The sequence below is a fragment of the Nematostella vectensis genome, chromosome 13 (genome assembly GCF_932526225.1).
Source record: "Nematostella vectensis chromosome 13, jaNemVect1.1, whole genome shotgun sequence".
In the NCBI taxonomy this organism is placed as follows: Eukaryota; Metazoa; Cnidaria; class Anthozoa; order Actiniaria; family Edwardsiidae; genus Nematostella; species Nematostella vectensis.
Window position 1 is genome coordinate 6,656,662 of NC_064046.1, and position 14,351 is coordinate 6,671,012.

At 53.1% G+C, this 14,351-nt stretch overlaps 1 long non-coding RNA gene across 1 annotated transcript; it reads right to left on the bottom strand.

Annotated features, from left to right (window-relative positions):
* Positions 1–1,959: 1,959 nt before the first annotated feature.
* On the bottom strand, positions 1,960–4,737 carry LOC125559159. Its single transcript, XR_007306390.1, has 2 exons — positions 4,673–4,737; positions 1,960–3,033 (listed from the first exon to the last, which is right to left on the bottom strand). It is a non-coding gene; the product is annotated as an uncharacterized LOC125559159 (long non-coding RNA).
* Positions 4,738–14,351: the final 9,614 nt, after the last annotated feature.

The window sequence follows — 14,351 nt, forward strand, 5'->3', positions numbered from 1 at the left end:
GGTCCATATTGTTTTCAAGATATTTGTGAATCGTAAATCAAGCACCTATGCTCGTTCCATATTCATCAACCACCGGTAGAAAGTTAGCTCTGACTTCGGGAGCAGGTAACTATAGGTATCGTCTAGGTCTAGTGAAATTCTGGTATAGCCAGAATTGGTATTAAGGAAGTAAGTGCAAAAATGATTGGAATGTTGTCAATCATTCTGGTCACGCATGAAGTGTTATCAGGTTGTCATGCCCACTAGCTCGGCAAGCATTAAGTGCGTTACCTCCGAAGTCAACAATAATCGTATAATCATTATGTAGGTCTTTACAAGACCCGAAATGATCCGGACCCGAAACGATACCGAGGAGTCCCCGAAATCAACCCCAAGGAATTGCGGTAACGGACAAAGGGAAAGCAGAAGAAATATTTGCAATTCTTGAAGTATAATTAAGGGTTAACAGCGACTCGATTTCTAAACAACGTGACTTAAAAATATTTTATTACTTATATTTATTACATTGCCCGGCGTTAAACCTATAAACAGAGTCCAAAACAAATACACACCTTTTAATTGCTACTGAAAGGAATACAGCATAAACATAGCACAGCTTTGCTCATATCAACCAAAATTTCGACCTTCCATCACACTCTAAACATTTTGCGGCTCCGACACATGACTCTGACACTATAAATCACATTTCCGGTAAACATCACCCCTAAAAATTAATATTCATTTGACAACGGGGGGGATTAGGGACTTTCAGTGAAACGAGTGGGAGGCGCGAATCGCCCCTCCGGGCCTCCCAGCCCCGTCTTAGGCTTGGGAGGCGCGAATCCCCCCTCCGACCCCCCAGCCCCATTCCAGGCTGGGGACTTTCAGTGACACTGAAACTCGTTTCGCGTAGATTAATAATTGCTGGTTATTAATCTACGCCGGGACCACTTCGCGTAGATGGATACTTAGCAGAAGTAAATCTACGCAAAACACACTCCGCTTAGATGGGTAATTAGCGATGGTTAGCAATCATTAATCTATGTCGGGGACGACAGCGCCTTGTGCTAGGACCTGAGGGCCGTGAAAACGAGGAACGTGGATTGGGCCGCCAACCTCCTGAGCGCGGAATAACCGTTTTTCGGCCGTAAATTCAAAGCCGCTGGCGTGGCGTTTAAACCTGAGCTTTACTCGAACACCTCGCTCCCGAACTCCTCGAATTTCTCGCAGCCTCTTTTTCATCTTTTCGCGTGTTTCCAGGGAGGGCCCCTTCTTGCTTTTTTTCTCACGCGATGCGAGGCCGTGTCGAGCTATGAAAGCGGCCTTGAGCGCGTAGTATCTCTCTTGTCCCTGAAGTATTGGCCGAAACTCTTCGTCTGAGATATGCCCGTCTTGCAGAGCCTCAGAGACCAGCTCGCTGATCGAGTTTTTCTTACTCTCCGCTAAAACCATCGTGTCTTCGTGTTTAGCCACCTTGCTCGTAAGACCCCTAGAGGCTACCACCGCGCCCACGCCCACGACACCGACCAGCCTAGCGACCCCTGCCAGCGGACCGCCGATCAGAACCCCTATCCCACTCAAAGAGACTCCCACCCCGGCGCTGGAAAGCGCCCCTGCAGCGATGCCGGATGCCACAGACACAGCATGGGTAACGGCAAGGGCGCGCTTATACTTTTTCCGCACCTGTCGATGATGCGTTATCTCGTTATCTCGGTGATAAGGGCCTTATCATTCGAAACACGCTTCATATACGAATCGTCTCCCTAGTTTTTTCCCCCTTTTTACCCCCACCATCACCGCCGCTTTTCCCCTAACTTTCCCCTAAGTCTACCCGCTTTATTCTCCGGGTTCGTATATGACCAACCAATAGACCTCGCCCCCTGATGAGAAGTCTTGGTTGGCGTTATATGCCTTTAGTTCTACATTTCGCAGAGCTCTTTGAAATGACCTACACACTTTTGTCTTATTGGTTTATTTTGCTATGTTTATTTTGCATATACATGCCGGTTGTTTTCTTAATGCCTTTGCCTTTTCCCCTTATCTCTTACCACCGATTATCGCTTCATCTTCCTGTCTTGTTAACGTTTCAGCGTCATCTCCACTCTCACCGCGCTCCCTTTGCCGCCTCCCGCGCCCCTACTTCATCTTCTTCTCGCCGTTTTACTAGCATCATTTTCCATTGTCCGCAATACTCCCTTTCACCGCTACAGTATTTTTTATTTTTTCTCGGCGTTTTCGCAACACTTATTCAAACTCTATTATCATTTAATTTCGCCTGTCAATCATACCATTTACACACTTCATTAGATACATACCTCCACACATACCTCACCCTCTCCATTACCGCTCACCATTTCCTCTCTACAATCTAAACACTTTTCTTTCTCTTATCCTACATATTACTTTCCTACCCTACACACAACACACTTTCTCAAAAGCACTACACAGTCTCTCACAATATCCCTGCTTATCATTCCGTTCACACTCACATTATCCTCCTTCATCAGATTTCACTAATGCCGCCATCACCTCTTCGCATCCGCTACACAACACTCGCCACAAGCTACCGATTTTAACTGTTTCAATCTCCACATAATACCATATTTACTAACTACCTTCTCCACTAAACAAAAAAAAAACCCTTTATTCATAACTCTCATGTCGTTTTATTATCAACACCATCTCTTATAACAACCTTAACCCGTCGTCCTAATCCATAATCTTAACCACCCGAACATAACCTGATAACCCTATCACCCCTTCCCCTGCCTTCACACTGCAACTTCACGAACATAAACTAAGTTTCACCATTCGCTACACAACCACATCTCCACCTACTCATCTCAACCTATCACCATCTTCATCTTCTATCACCGCCTTCCTATATACTACAATACCACTCACTCACTCTCTCATAACGATATATTATCACCCACATTTTAACCATAACCTTACAAATCCGAAATCGACCTCCGCACCACTACCATTTTAACACACACAGACCCATCACGCTAAATTATAAGCCTTATCTACTCCACATCCCCCTCACCACCACTCTCACCTATACACCGTACCAATTTTTTCCTCACCAACACAGCCATTAGCTATCTCCCTACCAGGCCCTAATATTATTATTATTATTATTTCACTTACCCACCACACTACCACAACCTATTCTAAAGTCCCACTTTATCTTTTCACCACCCTCCACCACCTACTAGTCTAACCTATCCACCTTTCCGCCGTAATTACATTACTACCATCTCCACTCTACATTACCTTACTAGCCATCCCTCACCATCACCCTCCAACATCACCATACCATATGATTACACCCACCCCACTACCACACCACGTTAGGCCCCTACGTCTTGGTACGAATACCCGATCCAAACCAAAAAGTTATGTACCATACGGGGAAAGTGCTGTATCACAATCTGTGATCCCAAGACGTACCCCCTCCCACACCTCCACGCCCGACCCACTCCACCACACCGCCACACTCCCCACCTACTCCCACACCTCACCCCCCAAACCCTCCACTACCCACACCCCCACCGCACCCACTCCCACCACACCTCACCGCCCAGCCCTCCTCCCCACATCTACCACTAAACGCGCCCTACTACCCACACCCTCCCCACACCACTAGCACACTCCTCCCCTGCACCCCACACCCCTTACCCCACCTACACACCTCAACTACACCCCAACATGCCACTACCACCACCCCTAGGCATACAGACCCCCACACTACCCCACTCCCCTAACACCACACGCCCAAAAAACACACAACCACCCCGCCTACAACCACCTTCCCTCCTACACATAGTACAAACACATACATACCCACATCCCTCTCACAAATTAAATCTTACTCTATCCTTACCACACAACATACCTACCCACTACTACCACCCAGCTCTATACATGTCACAACCCCCTTTCTCCCCCCCCTCAAACCTAGCTTACCACCCAAGTACCCCCCTACCCACATCACCCGCACCCAACCACCCACCCACCCCACAACAAGCACCCCCTCATCCCACAAACAGCCCCATACCCACTTCACCCATACCACGTCATCATACAACCCACCACGATTATCCCAAACCCCAACACAACACCAACACCCACCTAAGCCCCACACACCTACACATACACTTCCTCACCCCTCACACTTTCCTACACTCTCACCTAAAATATACACACCTAACACACCCTACACAAGCCAGACCCCTGCCAACACCAAAACCACACACCCCTTCCCCCCCCCCTCATGGCCACAACACTACTCACCCTACAACAACCAAACCAACCACACCCTACAGCAGCCACTAGTCCTACAACCAGCGCTCCCTCCAACACCACATCCTACATACAGTCCAACCCCCCTCCCACCACACACACATCTACCCCTCCACACATAGCCTACTACATACACACCATAGCATCCAACAACTATATCAACCAACCCACAACCAGCCACACCCTACACCAGACACTACCCCACAACCAATTTCCTCCCCCTACAAACACCTACATACAGCCCCCTCCCCACTATACACACATCTCCCTCACCACCACTCTTACCTATACACCGTACCAAATTTTTTCCCACCAACACAGCCATTAGCCATCTCCATACCACACCTCATTATTATTTTTTTTTGCTTTTTCACCTACCCACCACACACTACCACAACCTATTCTATAGTCCCACTTTATCTCTTCACCACCCTCCACCACCTACTAGTCGAACCTATCCACCTCTTCACCGTAATTACATTACTACCATCTCCACTCTACACTACCTTACTAGCCATCCTTCACCATCACCCTCCAACATCACCATACCATATGATCACACCCACCTCACTACCACACCACTTTAGGCCCCTACGTCTTGGTACGAATACCCGATCCAAACCGAAAAGGAATTCTACGAGTCCCCTGTACCACACATCATATCCACACCAATAAAAACAGTCCTTCTATTCCATCGACAACAAGCCACCATCTCCAGATATAGACATACCGGCCTCAACAATGACCGTAGGAAAACTTGCACGAGACTCCTACGTAACACACGCTACTGCCCTGAATATCCTCACCTGACTCCTCACCAACACTCTATCCTCTCAGCGTATGTCACCCCGTCATCCTATCTGGCACAGAACACTTCCAAAATATTCCCGTACAATAAAATAGCCATTCATTGTATTCATCCTCCATATTTTGCCTATTTTGTAAACCAAACCGCAACCTAGTTAATAAATACCCGGATGTACAATACCCGGAACCGGAAACAACGATATCTATTTTCATCTAATACTCGTATAACCACGAGCGCAATCCCCTCATAACCCCTCACTTCGCTGCATACGGAATACCTCCAAGACACCAATCTAAGCTCCGCCAATACACATCTCGGGTATGTACACCCTCCTTTCCACACATCCTATATACTACCCACCACATCACGACACCCGTATTCTCTCTCCTTCCTGCTACATGCATAAGTTCCCATACTTATTTATCATTTAGTCCACCACATACAGCCGCTAGCCAGGACCATCACATGCACCATTTTGTCCACTACACACTTCCCCCTCCTATCTTAGCCTCTATCCACTTTTTTCTCTTTACCTCATTCCCCGGCGCGCTACCTTTTACTTTTCAGACCAAGCCATGCACTCAGCCGGAGACAGGCGCTACACAGGTTTGGCCATTGCATGCACCACGCTTCACTACAGGCATTACTAACGAGCGTGTAGGGGCGGGTGATAAGGGCCTTATCATTCGAAACACGCTTCATATACAAATCGTCTCCCTAGTTTTTTCCCCCTTTTTACTCCCACCATCACCGCCGCTTTTCCCCTAACTTTCCCCCAAGTCTACCCGCTTTATTCTCCGGGTTTGTATATGACCAACCAACTACGTCTTGGTACGAATACCCGATCCAAACCAAAAAGCCGAGTGTCACATATTTTCTGGAGTCGGAAGCTTTGCACGTCGCCGCCGATGCTTGCCGGAGCGGTAGGCGTCGTGTGCGTACCCCCCGGGGGGCAGACGCTGGGAAGCGAGGGGTATATGGCACCGCTGCTAACGTCGCTGTTTGCCATGCTTGTTATGTCGGACCTAGGTTAGCTCTAATACGAGGCGAACAGGCTTGCAATTAAAGTCCACCCGTCTACCGCGGTCATCCCTGATCCATATTTGGATACTCGAGACAAACTCAGAGGAAGATGCTGCGGCACAAACGGGGATGTCGGGTCCATAGACGACTTTCTCGTGCGGCCTCCCGCGGGTTTCTAGGCAAGCGAGAACGTTTGAAGGCTCGCCTAAGGAGAGGCATTGCGCGCGGTCTACGATATCGCAGCAGATGTAGAGGGCCTCTATTTTCGGCAAAGCCACCTTAAGTGGCCCCCCCCCCCAAGGGCAGTGCGAGGCCCCGCTCCCCCAACTGATCGTCTTTAGCCTCTAGGCCAAATAGTGCGCAAAGCTCGGCATTCAGGAACGCAACGCCATTTGGCATGAGCGCGATCTTCCCGGTGAGGGGATCCAGCTTCGAGGTCAGAATCTCGCTTTCAGCGCGGTTGATCGTTTCCACGATGGACTCGGCCGTGTGATGCCCGGCTGGCAGAGTAGCGATGGTCGGGAGGGAGGCTATAGTCGTTATCTGATGCTCCCGCTCGAGGTTATACCAGCTGTTATAAACAGCGAGCACTGCCGGAGCGCCACGAAGCGTGGGCGCCTTATCGGCCGCTCGAAGAAGAGCGTCTGTTCGCCTTTGGTGAGCACAGTATTTAGGACCACCATTGTGTTGAACATAGCCCGTCTTCGTGTTTAATAGGGCTGAGCATGGATTGGGAAGACTGGCGGATGCTGAACGAGGAGGCGGTTCCCCGAACGGAGGTGGAAGAGACGAAGAAGGCGGCAACTGCGGCGGGAGCCTCTATAGCCGAACATATCGAACACGCTATAGCCGAACAAGTCAAACGCGCAAAACCCGGTTTCCCTAGGTCTCTGACCCTCGCGCAAAAGCTGCTCTACGCCGTGCCCGCGACCCCCGTGGAGAGCACGGCCTCAGACATCACCCCACTACTCACGCAGCTAGAGATACACGTGGCTGAGGACAAATCATTCACGACTAGGGTCCGAGACGTATTCAAAGAGACAGTAGTCACGCACAAGTCCGCCAAGGAGTCTTGCCGGTGGCTATCGGAGCCTTCCTATGGGTACTGGCTACAGCAACTCAACTTTGCGGTCTGGTGCGCATCCGCTTTCGCCACGCTCCCCTCTGTCATCAGGGGATTTCTAAGGTTTCACGCCTACTTTACCACACGGAGGATACTCTACGAGCTCGGCGCCCCCCTGCCTGGCGACAGCCCGTTCACGCAAAAAGGTAACCCCTACAAGAAGGCCGCTTTCGAGCGTCTATGTATAGAGTTCGGTTTGCCGCGTAAGCCGGACTTCCGATAGAAAGGCGGGCGGAACCACGGGCTAGGCGATGTGTTTGTGTTCTACCCGGGGGAGGGGTATCGCAACGTGCACGTGATCCGTGGCGACGACACGGCGGCGGACGAGTACCCGAGCCACCTCAATCTGTTTAGCGACGAAGGTGGGACGTACAATAGTGGGAAGCAGGTGGGTTACATACGCAACGACGACCACGGGGGCGTGCAATGTAGCTGGTTTGCGCCTCCAAAAGGTGAGGGGCTGACGAAAGCAGGGCTAGGAAGAATCGATCGCTCGGTCGAGGCGTTCGTCTACACAGTGCTTGGCGCGCAGGTAAACGTCCGTTCCTCTATCGCGGGGGCCGGTGGGCCGGCCATGGAGGCGCAGGCGGAGTTCACGAAGCTGCTTGAAGACGCGATCATAGAAAACGACATCGCTCAAAGCGTGCAAAGGTACCAGTTAGCCGTGCAGGAGGCCAAGGTGAGACTGAGTCTTGCGGTTGCACCAGGAGTGTGGCTGATGCCGAGCGATCTGGTAATAAACACGCAAAGCGTCGTGGGCTACAACAATAAGCTGCGGAAAGCCACAGACTCCATGACGCTCGGCGCAAACGCGATCAACACCGAGACAAAGCCAGTCGGTCCTCATAACATGGCCGGTGGGCATCCTAGGGTGCAACACGTGACCGATCCAGGGATCGACCGCGAGGTGCGAAGCAAGGCTTCCGCCCCTGCGAAAGTGCACGCAGAGGGCGCGGCGCCTGCCCCCTCTCCACGTATGCATGCTGCGCATAGCATGACTGCCGCCGGAACGGCAAGCGCACCCGGGCCGGGCGAAAAAGGTGACCACACCGCCCTCAAGGCGGCACTCGTCGGCACTCGAGGTGGCCGCGGCGTATTACTTGTTCCGATGATTGCTTTGCATTCGGCGAACCAAGAACGCGGCTACGGCTAGAATGAGCAGCCACGCATTTTCGCCAAGGAATTTCACCGCTTCTCCTGCAGCCTTAAACACAAATTTCGCGATGCTGCCTACTAGCCCAGGGAGAAGCTCGCCTAGCTTTTTCCCGATAGCCTTAAGCCCGTTACCGACCCCTCTGGCCGCGATCGTCGTCGCTACTGCCAACCCGATAGCGGTGACGGTAAAGCCGTACTTTGTGAAGATGTCTATGATGCGCTCTCTTAGCGGCTTTTGGTTCTCGAGCTCTCGGTTTTCGCGTTCTAGTTCGTCAATCTCGGACAGCCTCTCTTCGTTGCGCTCATGGGCCTCTTGGCGGCGACTCTCTGACGTGTTAGGGTCGTCGATGGTCTCCCTGTCTGTGGCTACCACCCCTTGCAGCTCTTGGACTCGTTCTGTGCTCTCCTGGATGACCTATCTCTGCCACGGACCCCATCGCCAGCTTGAAGCCTTTCAGCTTTGCAACGTCCTGTCGAACGCCCCCGTCCTCATTGAACAGCTGTCTTGGTTTAGTCCAACCTTCTTTGCCGAGGTTGCGAAGCTGTATTAGCGTCTTTCCCCTCCGGTCTGACTGGAACCGTATCAGATTCTCGTTAAGGTCTGGGTATTCCTCCCTGAGGGACTGGAGACCGAGTCTTGTCGCTGCACCCTCTGTGGTGAACGAGGTTTCGGCGGTCGTTTGTGTTGCGCTTCGCGTAGCCATGCTATGCGCAGCATGCATACGCGATGACGTGCTTGTCATTGGGATCGACTCCCCATCGTCGGGGTCAAACGGGATAAGGGGCGTCGTCTCGTCGTCCCCCGCTCCGCGATCGGCGGACGCACCCGGCAAGGTATCGTCAATGTCAACGTCAACATCACCCATGATGCGTGCGCATAACTCGTGCTATGCTATATTAGACATGTCTAACAGTCCGCACCATAGCCACGCGGCTTTGTACTTTATGTACATATACGTATACCATATATAATATACGTAATAGGGATGTCAGTCAGCGATAAACTTGACCCCCAACGAACACCCAGAACTCCTCTGGGGTTGAAAGCCGAGAGAACTGTTCACCGGGTCACTCTCAACCCGTCGACAGCCTCCCCAGGCGAGACGCTATATGTGGCGGTCCCAAAGCTATCGGAAGGCGTCACGCTCGTGCCTGGCTCCTTGAGGGTCGGTTTCGATCTCTCCATCTCAGGCCAAGCAAATAATACCGTCGTGAACAACGTCGGCCGAAATCTCGTGAGCCGCCTGAAAATCACGTTTGCAGGAGAAACGCTCCAGGACACCAACCGCTACGATGTCTTTAAGACGTATGAGGAGCTTTACCTGTCCAAGGTCGAGAGAGAGGACCGCCTGGAGCAGGGCATACAGTCAGAAAACATGCGCAAGCTTCGCTCCAAGGCTGGCGATAAAGCGACTAGTAACGCCAAGGAGAACGCTCTAAACGCCGCCCACGGGGCGAAGTACACCGTCCCACTAGACCATTCTCTGCTGACGGACCACGGCGTACTGTACCCAAGGGCGCTCTCCGAGGCGCTGCTCTTGGAGATCACGCTCGCAACGGTTGACCAGGTAGTAGTCGGAAGCGATGCTACCAAATTATCCTATGGCATCAAAAATCTAGAGCTGGAATACGAAAGCCTGAGGGACGACAACCTCGCCCGGTCTGCAGCCGCCGCCTACCAAAAAGGCACAACGTTCTTCTACGAGCAAGTGAACCTTCACAAGACCTTCGTGATTAGCAAAGGGACGGACAGCATAATCAACGAGAGTGTCAACCTGCCGCGAAGGTCTATGAGTGGTCTGTTGCTCCTCTTTGTGGAGCCATACACGGCAGGGGCTCGCGACTCTGAGAAGTTCGTGTACCCCGACATCAAGAGCGTTCGCGTTACAATCGACGGCATGCCAAACAAGGTCTTCAGCCAGGGGCTGCGCCCCACGGATTTCTGGAGGGAGGCGGAAAGGCGGTTCGTCCGCCCCTCCCCGGCGGGGGGGGGGGGGGGGGCACAGCGGAGCGCCTGCCGCCCCGGCAATCGGCCCCGAGTCGTTCTATGGCGATAACAAGTTTGCTCTGTGGATCGACCTTCGAACGACGGACGACAGTGCAATCCATGGGGGTGGTCTCCGATTGGTCAATACCCGCGACGGTGTGCACCTCGAGATAAAACGCACGGCAAGCGGCACGGGTACCGTAAACTGTCACGTGTTTGTGGTGGCCGAAAGCTTTATGAAAGGACAGCTAGAGTCCATACAATACTGAGCACAGACACGAAGTGCGCGAAGCGCTGCGGCAGCGCGGTATGGACCCGATAAACATCCCATTTAACGCTCTCATCGTGGGCCCGACGTCATGCGGGAAGACCCGATTCATAGTGGACCGGCTGCGCGGCCCTTTCCGGGGCAAGGTTGACTACATCGTACTCATGTGCCCTACCTTTGTCTACAACAAAACGTACGACGGCTTCGGCGAGGGCGACAATCGTCTGTTTGTCATCACACACGAGGCGGGTCAGATCGACATACTGCTGAGGTTTGTCTCCGCTCTCTTCGAAGGCACTAATACGCTAATACTCGACTAATACTCGACGACTGTGCGGCCTCGAAAGACGTAAAGAGGCGCTCTGACCAGCTCGTCAACTTGGCGTTCAGCGCGCGCCACGTGGGTATCAGCGTGTGGGTGATCACGCAGCAGCTGACCAGCATCACTAAGTCGTTCCGTGACAACATCGCGGCCTTGGTGGTCTTCTATACCCCGAGCAAGGCGGACATGAAAGCTATCCTGCATGACTACGGCGCGGAGCTCTCAGAAGAGAAGATGAAAGAGTACATGAAGGCCCTCAAGACGAAAAAGTTCTCGAAGTTAGAGTTTTGCTTGCGTCACCCTTATACCATCGCCCTAGTTGAACGGTAAGCGCAGTAAACCACCGCCCACGTATGCCCTAGGGCATAACGCATTGATCACACGTGTTGCACCTTAGCCACGGTAGGGGGGTGCATGATGAGCGACGAATACTTTGAGAGTCTTCTTGAGGGGGGCGCCGCCGGCCTCCCGGCCGTCGAGTCGTTGGACTGCTCGACGCATCCTGCCGGAACGGCAACCGGAGGTAAGCAAACTGAGGTAGCAGACGCGAGGGAGAAACTCGCGATTCTCGTAGCCTCGGGGAAGTCGAGAGAATGGTAGGCAAGGCCCTGACTCACGACGACGGCAAACGCATGAGCGCCGAGGAGGTGAGGAAGAACGAGAAGCGATACGAGAACGCTCTAGCCAGCCGGACTACAGACGCCCTGGCAGACAGCTTTCTGAAGCTTACGACCAAGCTAGTAGGCATGGCGCTGCCGATAGACAGTGTGGTCGATCTTCACAATGACCTAGTGTCCGACTACATCATCAACAACGAGCTCCGCACTTTGTGCGGAAGCCTGTCTATACGCTGCGGTCGTTTGATGGCTTTAGCCGTCGGGGCGTTACACGTAACACGTCATGTGAACACCGCCGGAACGGCAAGCGCTGACGCGCGGTGTCAACACGAGGTAGCAGTCGCGGACTCACCAGTGGTTTGCCCGCAAACGCACAGTGGCGAGTCTGCGACTGCTACCTCGTATTGACGTTCATTTGAAAGCTTGCCACTTCTTCAGCAACCAAGTAGTTGCATCACAAATGGAGGAACCTCAAGGAAGTACTAGTGCCCAGCATCTCGCGGAACCTGACAAACAAGCTGCTCATTAACCTGCACGTACGCCTTCGGCGTTGGCGGAGAGAATCACGAGCCCCGAACCACCCGCGACCCGACCTAAACACCCTGGGCGAGTCAAAGCTGGAAGGGGCTTGGCAGAGTGGAACCGACTTAACAGAGCGAAAAAAGAGACACTTCGTGTCGTGCAACACGTTGGGTCGCCGGTCGGTAGCGAGCCGCAGGGACGCGAGGGCTTGCGCGCTTCTTGGTCGGCTAGCTCGGTTATCGGGGTCGCTGGTCTTCTAGTGTCATTGATCGGCCTCTACACACGTAGGCGGGAGCTAGCTGCCGCGTTTACTCGTACACCAGCTGTTAACCAGCGAGCTACCGATCCACTTGTAGTGGCCGACGACGTGACTCCACCCGCAAGGCCGCCGCTGGCGGCCGCACAGCAGACCAAGGATCGACCGCTTGCCGTTCCGGCGACAGCGCTTCGTGCTCCCGGACAGTGCAAATCTCGACTGTTAGCCATGGAGTAAGCAGACATTTAAACACAAGGGCCCCACCCATATCCGCACGTCCATGCATCGCAATGTTGACGGCGCAGCAAAGCAAGATTACAAAGACCATCACCGACGTCGCAGCATAACCGGCCTCGTCGCCGGTATCGGCTGGGTTGGGCGCAAGGTCTTGCGCGAAGACTTCACCAAAGACCCCTCCGCGAACGCCATGAACTACGCAAAAATGACTGCCGCCGTTGCAGGTGCTGTCGCTTCATCACACACTACTACAGCATCACACACTACTCGATGGCCTCCATCGCGATTTTGGTTGGTGGCGCCGTCCTAAACGCGACTGCATTCGTTGGTGGCAACTACCTCGCAAAGTTCCTGTCGAACGATGAGAGCCCCGCCTTAGCTGAGAAGGAGAGGCACGACAAGGCCCTAGAGAAATACCAACAAGACTATGGACGCTACCAACAGCTGCGACAGAAAATCCTCGATTGGCAAGCTCAAAGTCGCGAGAGAGGGGCCCTCGCAAAGCAAAACTTCACCGACACTGACTACGCGCTCAAACTCTACAACCAGACCCGGCCAAAACAATCCCTGGAGTCGATGCGGGCTCCTGAGCTGTCCGACTACTACACCCCCAGCAAAACGCAGAAAAACGCCGAGTTGGCGTACATTGGCGCCGGCGCTCTTGCCATCGGCTACACAGCTAGCCGCTTGCTGTGATGCAGCTGCCGTTCCAGCGCTGCGTCTAGGCGGCCTTTTTTCCATACTGCGCGTATACGTATAAGATGATTGCAGACCAGCGAGTGATACCGAAAGTGCGGTCGATGGGTGGGTGACACCGAAGGTGTCGTAGCTTTGGTGACATTGCTAACCGAAGCCTCGAGCTGTGGCGCGCAGACAGGGAGTGCGCTAAGAGGTTCGCTAATGCCGTTCTCCGAGGGCCTACCGACCTCAGAAAGACCGCCTCGGCACTACCCGAGCAGACGGCAAACGCCTGTTGGAGACTGATACACCTGTTGCAATGTATCGCGATACATTATTGCCGACACGTAATGGCGGCGAAGCGCATGTCCGACGAAGGACTCGATGCGTTCCTTCGTCCTATATACTACGCCAGAGGTGGCTTCCAGGGAGTGACCGCTCTGCATGCCAAACTTCCCAAGGGCTCAGGACAAGACTCAGACCTTCAGGACAAGGGCCGACGGCGAGCGACGGACCCGTGGTGGACAAGCAAGGCATACCCAATACTAAAGAGGGTCATGGAGCCCGGACAGCCAGTGTTGTATTACACGGCGTACTCTAAGCACGGCTTCACGCGTTCGCAGTTGCGTAGCGTGACGCTAGCGTGATCAGCGCTTGTGCCTTTTATTGCAGCTAAGGCACGTGAGTCTGACATTCCACTTGTAGTGACCCTGACTGTCGTCCAGCCGGTCGTACTGAAGCATTGGGGATGGCTCTTGGTGTACCCTTGAAGCAGAAGCTGAGTGCCACAGACCGTGCACTTCTTTCCCGCGTCAGCAATCATGCCGAGTACGTGGTCTACCGTCAGAACGTTGTGCGATCCCGTGTACTTTGTGCGACCCTTTTGCCTGTCGTCTATAGCGTATCGATGATTCGCGCTATAATGAGCTATAATGAGTAAAGGGCGAAGCTCGTATCTCACGTAGACGAGGTACTCTCGTCCTTTCTCCCAAATACCCGCATCGATGCCTTCCAGGGCGCCGACTGCGATTTGGCCCCCTCTTTTGACTAATGACCCACCAATCTTGT